This window comes from Anomaloglossus baeobatrachus, unplaced genomic scaffold (genome assembly GCF_048569485.1).
Source record: "Anomaloglossus baeobatrachus isolate aAnoBae1 unplaced genomic scaffold, aAnoBae1.hap1 Scaffold_617, whole genome shotgun sequence".
Taxonomy (NCBI): domain Eukaryota; kingdom Metazoa; phylum Chordata; class Amphibia; order Anura; family Aromobatidae; genus Anomaloglossus; species Anomaloglossus baeobatrachus.
In genome coordinates, this window is record NW_027444983.1 from 70,329 (window position 1) to 80,848 (window position 10,520).

At 46.7% G+C, this 10,520-nt stretch overlaps 1 pseudogene; it reads left to right on the forward strand.

Annotated features, from left to right (window-relative positions):
• The first annotated feature begins 9,654 nt into the window (after positions 1-9,654).
• Positions 9,655-9,861, forward strand: LOC142285774 (U2 spliceosomal RNA; annotated as a pseudogene).
• The last annotated feature ends 659 nt before the right edge of the window (positions 9,862-10,520 follow it).

Sequence of the window (10,520 nt, forward strand, 5' to 3'; positions counted from 1 at the left end):
GGGCATTATTTGTCTATAGCATTTTTCACGAACCTGAGGCAACTGAGAACCCTTCAGTGAAGGAATTCCACTAACCCTCACAATACCAACCAGGGGCCTCCCTGCAGTAACTCAGGTAGTTGTACCCATTCTCTTTCCGCATTCTATGTGTTCTTCTTCTTTCTTCTTTTTTTTCTTTTTTCTTCTTTTTATTTCTATCATGTAGTTCAGGGGTTTATAGATATATGTCCTGCATCTCATATTTCCTTTAGTGGTGCTTCTTACCCATTCTCATATCATTTACCCTAGTATTTCATGATCCTGAGGCGACTGAGAACCCTTTAATAAAGGAATCCTTTTTCACTTGAATTGTCAAGTGATACTTACCAGTGACTATCACGTAATGTTACAGGTAGTTGCATTTTCTTCCTCTTCTTTCTCTCCTTTCTTCTTTGTCACACGGTCCAGACTGCCAGGACCCAACTACCACCATTTTTCCCCCCTAGAAAGACACGACACCGTTCTCTTATAAATTAAAATACTTTTATTTGAATTTTCCATTTTGGAGAGAGGCATGGAGAAAAAACCACTCTCATCTTTTGGCATAAAATTTGGTCGCAGCTTTAAACCAGGCATTAACTTGCCAACATCACGGGGTTCAGGTAAATGTACCGCCTTCCGGCCGTCCGGCGCGGGTATTTCACCACCACTTTTTCTACCCCTTCCGCTGCTGCGACTTAAACACAGAAAACTCAATCAACTTGGAAAACAAAAAGGGAGGGAGGGTGGGAAAACAGGTCCGGGTCCTGCAGCCGAGAGGCTGGAAGCTGGGCAGCACGGTGATATGTATCCAGGAGGCGGGGCTTAGGCCAGTCACACCACAGGAGGCGGGGGCGGCAGGTCAGTGTCTTTCTAGGGGGAGACCTCTATTTAAACATGCATAGGGGCCAGCAGTCAGGGGGCAGCATCTCAAGTTTCTGGCTGCAGTGCCCCTCAGACTGCCAGGACCCAACTACCACCATTTTTCCCCCCTAGAAAGACACGACACCGTTCTCTTATAAATTAAAATACTTTTATTTGAATTTTCCATTTTGGAGAGAGGCATGGAGAAAAAACCACTCTCATCTTTTGGCATAAAATTTGGTCGCAGCTTTAAACCAGGCATTAACTTGCCAACATCACGGGGTTCAGGTAAATGTACCGCCTTCCGGCCGTCCGGCGCGGGTATTTCACCACCACTTTTTCTACCCCTTCCGCCAAGGAGCAGCACCGCGCCAGCAAGCTGCGACCCCCCCCAAAAACTGAAATACCTGAGCCGTCCCAGGCATTTCCGAAACCACCATATCCATAACATCATCATTTTGGGGTGTACCCATCCGAGCTTAAGGACAGCCAAATATTGCCTTCCAGCTGGCGGTGCCAGACCAACAACCTCTTTTTTTTTTTTTTTTTTAAAAAACACTTTATTAACAGCACAACTTGGGTAGGCCCTGATCGACCATGCGCCAGGAGAGATCCTTATCACATTCTTCCATAGCTCCAAGCCACCTGGGCCAGAGGGTAACCTTCGACCGGATCGTTGTAACACTCCACACTAAAACAGGGAAACTTGTACCTCTCTGACCGGATAAGGGTAAGAGGCCTAGCTAGACGGCCTTGGACCAGCTACTTGAAGCCTATGTGTATCACCAAGTCGGTTGTAGAAAAGAGAGCTCACGCAATCTTGATCGCCTCTGATAGACCCACAGCTGAGCCAAGCTCCGGCAACCTTTCCAATTACTTTCACTGTAACAGGAACCAAGAACCGACCACCAAGGCGAAGAGGCGAAGATCCGCTCTCCTCGCAGACAACATACATGGAAGTAACCTCGGACCCAATCACTGGGCCGACTTGGATCTGAAAGGCAAAAACACTGTCAGAACAGGGAATTCTCGTAACCATCAAACACCTCGTCTCTCCAAGGTGGTACTGACAAAAAGACAAAAACCCACAAAAAATTTTTTTTTTTTTTTTTTTTGGATAAACAAATCACAATCATGTCATTTTACATTAGCCCTGTACACTGTTCTGAATCTCCTTACGTGTCGAATAAAACCCGATTTCAAAAAACCAACTCCGACCTGACGTCCCTCATAATGCATTTCCATTGTCGTTACCTGATCCACTGAAAACTGTGCTCATGTATGCTGGCTCCTGAAGCCTTGTAGCACCCCAACTCTGGGAGAGTACGTGCCGGGTACCACGGCTGGCAAACACCAAAATAACGAGTAACCGTCGCATTACCAACCAAAAACCAGCCCACAAAATGGAGGACCAACTACGTAACGCTAAAATGAAGGGCCGTCGTCATGGGTAAAAACTGGTCCCATACACCCGCTCGCCTAAGAGACATAAACGACAACGTCGGGACACCCGCCGAGTGAGGGAAAAAGATCCAAAATATCAATGTATAGATTTGCAATGGGGCGAACAATCCAAACCCCCACTTTTTTCTTTTTTTTTTTTTTTTTTTTTTAAAACAAAACAAACAATCTTCGGCTAAAAAAGAATAGGCCTACTGTGCTCCACTCGCTTACCATAATCATCCAACCCTTCAATACCTTTCACCCCACAAGACCCTCATCGCTTCAGTACCGTTCCGCAATTTAAAAATGGGAAGACCGACCTCGTAACAGTTTGCTTGCAACCGAAATTGGTGCACATTCGCTGAATACTGCAGGGTGTGTATTACTAGAGGGTGGCTTGTAAAATCGTCACGCACATCAACCACCAGAGCAACACCCGCTGAATAACGTACCATCGAACCGTCAGGTCAATGCAAAATGGAGGCCCGGATCATAGGCCTAACTTCACCGAGCACCCCACCATCTAGCTGAGAACTCCAACCTTGATCCTGCTGGTGGGTTGAGTTACCAAAATACCTGAGATTGGGATTGCAATAAGGTGCCCGATACTAACCCGGAACCCAGATGCCTGTTTTGCCTTCAACCCTGCGTTGACCCATAATCATTCCAAGCCACAAAAACCTAATCAGCCTGATTACTTATTCGAGGAAAGGGCTGTAGTTGGTTAAGGCTTTTACCCACCGGCATCGTCGGACCACTGGTCATTCTCCTATTTCCCAGTCCACCCCCCCTTTTGTGTAGCTGGAACCGAAATAGGGGGAAAGGCGCAATCAAAGTTAGGTTAATGGACCATGTCCCCCCGGGCCCAGCATAAGGAGCATTTTTTTTTTTTTTTTTTTTTTTTTTTTTTTTATATATAACTATATAAACACTTTGTATCGCAAATGATCCCAAACAGCTGGCCCTGCAACGCCGTAATACTCCATCTACAAATCTGTCTGTTCCTGCTCTTGAAACTATTATGGCATGGCACGGTGGCTCAATGGCTAGCTGCAGCCCTGGGGTCCTGGGCCCAAATCCCGCCAAGGACACCATCCGCAAGGAGCCTGTACGTTCTCCCCGTGACTGCGTGGGTCTACTCCGGGCACTCTAGCCTCCTCCCACACCCCCATAAACATACAGATAGGGAATCCAGACCGTAAGCCCCGATGGGGCAGCGTCCCCAATCCATGCAACGCACACAAAAACTAAAAGTGAATTTATACCTTTTAGAATATGTATGTGGAAGTAATTGTCCAGAAAATATTAGCGGGCATAATTATTCTGCGAATAGCTAACATTGCCGGTTTTCCCATCTCACTTGTTTATTTTCAGTTCTTACGGTAAGGAAAACCAATTAAAACATACGTAATTAACCAAAGAGGGAAAATCTAGTAAAAAAGGATGAAAATTACTTCACTACAAAAAAGAAGCAGTTTTAGAAAAACAATCAAACCATGCAAATGTACAGAGATATACTTCTCACATTTCGATAAAACTAACTGTGACCAATATAGATCCCTTCTTTCAATTACAGCATGACATTAGGGGTAAAACAGGGGGGTTAAGATATGTTTAATTTTTGAAAGACGTCTCAGAGGATATCTCATTTGTACCTCTTCCGACAGGCCTACAAGCTGCCGTAACCCTCAGTCCGATACAGCGCCGCACAATCAGCTCTGCCCTCATCTACTGTCTCCTCACCCATCCCCTGTAGACTGTGAGCCCTCGAGGGCAGGGTCCTCTCTCCCCCTGTACCAGTCTGTGCCTTGTACGGTTTATGATTATTATACTGGTACCTATTATGTAAAAACCCCTTTCGCATGCAAAGCGCCATGAATTATATGGCGCATAATAAATAATAATAATTTGTATAAATACCCGTGTGGTCAATATAAATAAACTGCCACCAAACTTAATCCTCCGAAATAGGGAAGGCTTCTTTACAGTTAGAGCAGGTAGATTGTGGAATGCTGTCTACAAGGGGTAGGAATGCTAGATACCATCACAGCTTTTAACAGAAACGGGGGAGGGCGATTCCCTCAGCACCAATAACATTGTTATAAATAACTTAGTGACAACATGTAGAGCTGGGCGGGACGCCTGTTACCTGTGACGTCACGTTATCCTCCCTAGGGGGACTTATCCCACCCCGCATTCCCCATCAGGGTACTCACCTGGTGATTCAGGAAATGACAAGACGACTGGATCTAGATCTACCCACGTAACGCCTGCTACGACGACGCTCACACCTATCCAAGGGTTAAGATGACAGACTCCGGACATGGTGGCTACCCATGCCAAAGCTTGCTACCGTGACCCCTGCACATGACCGTACAACGCGATAGTCGGCACCGCACCCACCGCCGCCATAACATGCTGAAATCCCCTGTGTGACAACGGGGCGGGGCTGTTAACAGTCACCATTGTCATAATGTCAAATGGAGTGTGTTTTGGCCTGGGAGGGGGCTTGGTGTAGGTGTGGTATCAGCAGGAGGGAAAACACGCCACCTGCTGACTGTTGCTTCTTGCCCCTGTTCACTACCAGCCCCCCTCAATTTGAACATTGAAGTCCTAACAGAATCCCTTAACCCGCCCGCTCACTGGGAGACCCACATGGTCCCTGGTTCATTCCCAGGCTAGCCCCCTTGGCATTCCCGGGGCATACAAACGGAGGGGAGGGGAAGTTCAGTGCGTGTGGGATGGGGTGATTTGACTCTTGCAGGTTAGTGCCTGCATACTAGATTCTCCCCTACCGTGCCTCCAACCTGCGCCGTGACAGGGACTGCACTGAGTCTGCACTTCAATTAGGCTGTGTGCCTAATTCATGCGTCCTGCGTCCCCTGCACAGTCTATGGAGACTGTGTAGAGGCCGTACGCACGTTGCATAGTAGAACGCAGCGATTCAGCTGTTGCCCGAATCGCTGTGTTCTAAGAAGTGACATGTCACTTCCGTGCGCTTTGCCGGCAGCTCCTGCTCTGTCTATGGCAGGAGCTGCAGGCTGAGCGCACATTCTCTACCGGCACCATGCGCCTCAGAACGGAGCTTTTCAGCTGCGCTCTGAGGCACACCTTTTAGGTGCCGTGCAGAGCGCACACAGCCCTACCCAGCTCCTCCTCGGCACTGGCGACGGTGTCTGGTCGGCGGTTGCTGGGCGGCGGGTGGGCGGGGCCAATGACAAAGAGCGCGAAGCGCTCTTTTTCAAACTTAATGGCGGCTCAAGCTGACCGGCGGGCGGGTAGTTCCCTCAGAACGCCGCTCGCCGGCGCACGTAGCTTGAGCCTCAGCAGGGAGGGAGCCGCTCATAGCAAACAGCGCCGTGAGCAGAACGCTTTCCTCCATGCTGATTTTAGGGGAGGAGGGGGGAGGTGGGAGGAGGGGGGGGGGGGTGGGGGGAGGGGGGGGGGGTGAGGTTGTTCAATAATGGCGAGCACAAGCGGACCAGCGGGCGGGTAGTTCCCTTAGAACGCCGCGCTCACCGGTCACACATCGCTTGTGCCTCAGCATAGAGGGAGCCGCTCACAGCTAACAGTGCTGTGAGCTGAAACGCTTACCTCCCTGCTGATAGCTCTCTTACCGCCTCCAGGAGCGGGTCCCTGTGTCCGGCTGCCCAAACAGGTCCGGGTCCTGCAGCCGAGAGGCTGGAAGCTGGGCAGCACGGTGATATGTATCCAGGAGGCGGGGCTTAGGCCAGTCACACCACAGGAGGCGGGGGCGGCAGGTCAGTGTCTTTCTAGGGGGAGACCTCTATTTAAACATGCATAGGGGCCAGCAGTCAGGGGGCAGCATCTCAAGTTTCTGGCTGCAGTGCCCCTCATTGTGTTATAGCCCACGTGTCATGATAACACTTGTACCATCTTTTCATTTAGATTCCACCTACAATTATTTACCGATTCCAGTTCTGAAATAGGCTTTCATGATCTACTCACTAGAATTCTCAAGTGCATAAGGTACTGAGACATATACATGTTCACACCATTATAAAGAACAAAGTATAAACATTGAGGTTTTTCTCACACCCATGTTCCTGTGTTCTTTGATATGATATGTGTTCATTTCCTTCACTATATAGGATTGCAAGTTTTCCATTTGTACCTTAATGGCAATGACGCTATACAATTGAACACATATCATCCTGTTATCCATATAGGTGTGTATTTACCTGCTTGACTATTTTTGGTTGTTTGATCCAGAATGTTTCTCCAGATAGGTCATGTGGAAATTTTCTTTCCTCAGTACAAATGTTTTCACTATGGCTTTGGAAAAATTTTTTGTATGTGCATCATGGTCATTTGACCCATTGTACTCTCAAGTAGCAATATATTGTACTGTTATGTTGTACTATGTACTAATTACGTGTTTATATGGTTTTGTAACCCTTTATGATCTTAGATAACTTTATCCTTGATAAAGACCTAAAAACAAGGTCGAAACGTTGGATGAATTATCCTTTTGCACAAATAAAGAATTTTCAGCATTCCAAGAGTTCTTTTCTTACGTTATTGATCACTATAGTGTGCCAGAGCTATTTCTATTGAATTGACTCTTATTTTTTCTGAGCACCTGCTATATACACAGTGACCCAGACATATTCAAGTTTCATTCAGAAGGCAGAGGGAAGCCTTAGCAGCTGAGCCTATATCTTGGCTTGTGAGCATTAGAACAGGCCGGCGATTACAGGGTAACATGAAAAATGTCCAGCTTGCATTATGACTAGAACATGACAATATCCTTTTAAGTACTAACCTATGATGCGTTCCTAAGCAGTTGATGTTATATGTTCTACATTTCATTTTCTGCATACTTTACAAGTAGTAGAATTTGCTTTGATATAGGCAACTGGATTTTCACAATGAAAAGGCAAAGGATAACGCCCGAAAAAGACGCCATACATTATGTCAGTGCCATCACTGACAAACCTGGATTGACCATGAAATACATCAATCCCCTTAAAGGTGAGTTAAAACAAGTTTTAACTAAATTGCCTTAATATTGTCATGCATTAGAATGACTGTTTTAGCTAATGATAAATATTTTCTACAGGAAGAGGAGTGTTTGCTGAAACTGAAATCGAAAAAGGGAGTTTTGTTGCAGAATATCGAGGCGAGCTCACGTATGCACTTACGATGGTAGACAACTACTCGAGATTTATGGTTGTGGTACAAGTCAAAGATCTAATGGCCCATACTGCAGCGAAGGTCTTCCAAGCACACTTATGCAGACCTCATGGCTACTCAGAGAGAGTCCTCACAGATCAAGGCACAGCCTTTGAAGCGGAAATCTTCAAGGACTTCTGCAGCTTTTACCGATGCAGGAAGATGCGCACTACACCCTACCATGCTCAAACCAATGGTTATCAACCTGCTCAGGACTTTACCCCATATTCCAGATGTGGCCTTACAAGTGATTTATAGAGGGGTAACAATACGTTGGGATCACCGGATCTAATCTCCCTTTTTATACACCCTAAAATCTTGTTTGCTTTAGAATAAACAATAACATCATAAAGGTATAGCAGTACCGTTTCAAAGTTTCGGTGTCCCAAGCAGCATTCCATCAGCCTCTGGAAGGTTCCTGGCAAATTGCACAGCTCGAAGGGCATGCTTTTGAACTCGCAGAGACCCATCGGGGTGGCAAAGGCGGTCTTCTCCCGGTCTGCCTCAGCAACGGACACTTGCCAATAGCGACTAGTGAGATCAAGGGTAGAAAAATAATTTGCAGTTCTCAATGCAGCTAGCTATTCCTCAATACAGGGGAGTGGTGCTGTCCTTCTTCTTTAACAGGACCAACGGAGCTGCCCAGAGGCTACAACTGTCACGGATAACCCCAGCCTCCTTCATGTTGCTCAACATGTCCTTGGTACACTGGTAATGTGCAGGTAGTTTTGGCTTATATCTCTCTTTGATGGGTGGGTGTGCACTTGTGGGGATGTAGTGTTTGACCCCTTTTATTCTTCAAAAGTCTAGCGGATGTTTGCTGAAGACTTGCTCGTATTCTTGCACTAGCCTGTAGACCCCCTTCTTGTGATGTGAAGGTGTGGAGTCAGTGCCTACGTGTAATTCCTTACACCACTCCTCTGGCTGACTTGGTGAGCTGTCACTGAATGGGTGGGCTGAAGCAATGGTGGATGCTGCTGTTTGGATAGCATGTGTATCTACTGAGAACAGCTTATCAATGGTGGCAAATCGGAGCAGCTTAATCTCTTGCTCTCCGCAGTTCAACACTCTCATGGGCACTCTTCCCTTCCATATTAATGAATAAAACTATGATGTAAATAGCATATAGATACCCCACAAATGCAGATAAAAGTAGGTTATGGGAAAAGGGGGAAGAGAGAAACAGGAAAATAGTGGAATAAAGTATACCTTCCAGGTGGGAGAGGAAATGGCAGCACAGCCAGTGGAGGTGAAGCAAGGGGAGCCTGCAACTAAAGAGTTGAGAGCGTTATCACATGGTGACTGAGCCTGATTGTAACGGGAGCATAGAGGTGCCGATCCTGTCTTACCTGCGTTGGTGTAGAAGTGGGTGTCCTGTGGTGGAGTCAGCTATGTGCAGTGGTGGCCGTGGGTTCTTTTATGTGCGACCGTAGTAATAGCTGCGCCCACTTCCTGTATGGGAGTGGAATGCAGTGAGGGTAATGGAACGCACGCCTGCGCATTTGTGTTTAACGTCGCGCATGTTCAGAACGGAGAAAAGGCTGCGCTCACTTCCTAATGAAAGGGAGTGAGACGCATCTGGGAAGGGAAGGGAAAAGATTAGGGTTTGGGGATGATGAAAGGGCTTTCTACGGGCAAGGATGGCAAAGGGTGGCAGTGACGGAAAGTCAGGCAGCCTGTCCTGTCCTGTCCTGTCCGTCCGTCTTTTTGTATCATGAATTGGAAAGACTGCAAGGGGGAGGGGAGGTGCTTGTGTCCAAAAGGAGGAGTTATTCAGATTCATTGCAGTGGGCGGCGGCTGCAAAAAGCACCATTCTTCTTGTTTTTGCTCTGCAAAACAGCCTTTTCAAGGGTTGGCTTGGGTGACAAAATGTCTTCTGTAGGCATGGGTTTGTCTCCCTCTCCCTAAGATGTGTCCGGTATAGGCCAGGGTGCCACTCAAGGCCGTAACCAATTCGGGTTATAGCTTCTCGGCCTTTTGGCTAAGATCAAGTGTAGTTTCGGAGGACGCTACCTTGGTCGGTACTGGAAGGTGCCTGGGATTGCACGTCTGCCGGCCTTGAGGAAGTGTGTGCGCCTTCTGGTGACACATAGCCCTCTTGTGCCTGGACGGTTCCCAGGCAACGGGAGGCGATCACCTTTGTTATTTTGAAGTCCTACTGATAAACAGAAAAAAAAAAAAATTAAATCTGTTCTTATCAGTTTAATATCTGATACGTCCCCTCTCTGGGGACCATATATTAAATGGATTTTTAGAACAAGGAGATGGAAAAAATCTTGCTCTGTCCACTGCACGCATTGACCTGGTATTGCAGTACCTCCAGGACCGGTGCACCCCTTCTTAACCCAGTTTCCAAAAGCAGAACTCAATTCACCTGATTCAAATGAGCCCCATTAGTTAATTGAAAGAAAGCAAAAACTTTATATGCACCTCAATTTGGCCAATTCACTTTTCACACTTTCACCCTTTTTTTTATCTTTCACACCTTTTACTTGCTTTATTGATGCAAAAAGCTGTGCCAAATAGCAAACTCATCTCCACTCAACTTGACCAACTCTGCTATGTCCCGTGCAGTATCTTATTCTCAGTCTTATCTAGATCATTTGCAATTGAATAGAATAGATCCCTTTTGGCTGCTTATGACTGTGTAAAATATGTAGTTTTACTGGGCTGGGATGAGAGAATCCATTGAAGCATGGTGTAGGGATTGTGGTTCCTGTGTGCTAAGAAGAGAGGCTGGCACCAGCCAGAAAGCCCCATTGCAGCCAATAATCACTTAATAACTTTTTCAACTTGTCATCATATGGGAGGCCTTCCATTCCTTGTAGTAGTCTAGTTGCCCACCTTTGAACTGACTCTAACTTCTGAATGTCCTTATTAAAATGTGGAGCCCAAAACTGGTTCCCATATTCCAGATGTAGCCTTACAAGTGATTTATAGAGGTGTAACAATACGTTGGGATCACGGGATCTAATCTCCCTTTTTATACACCCTAAAA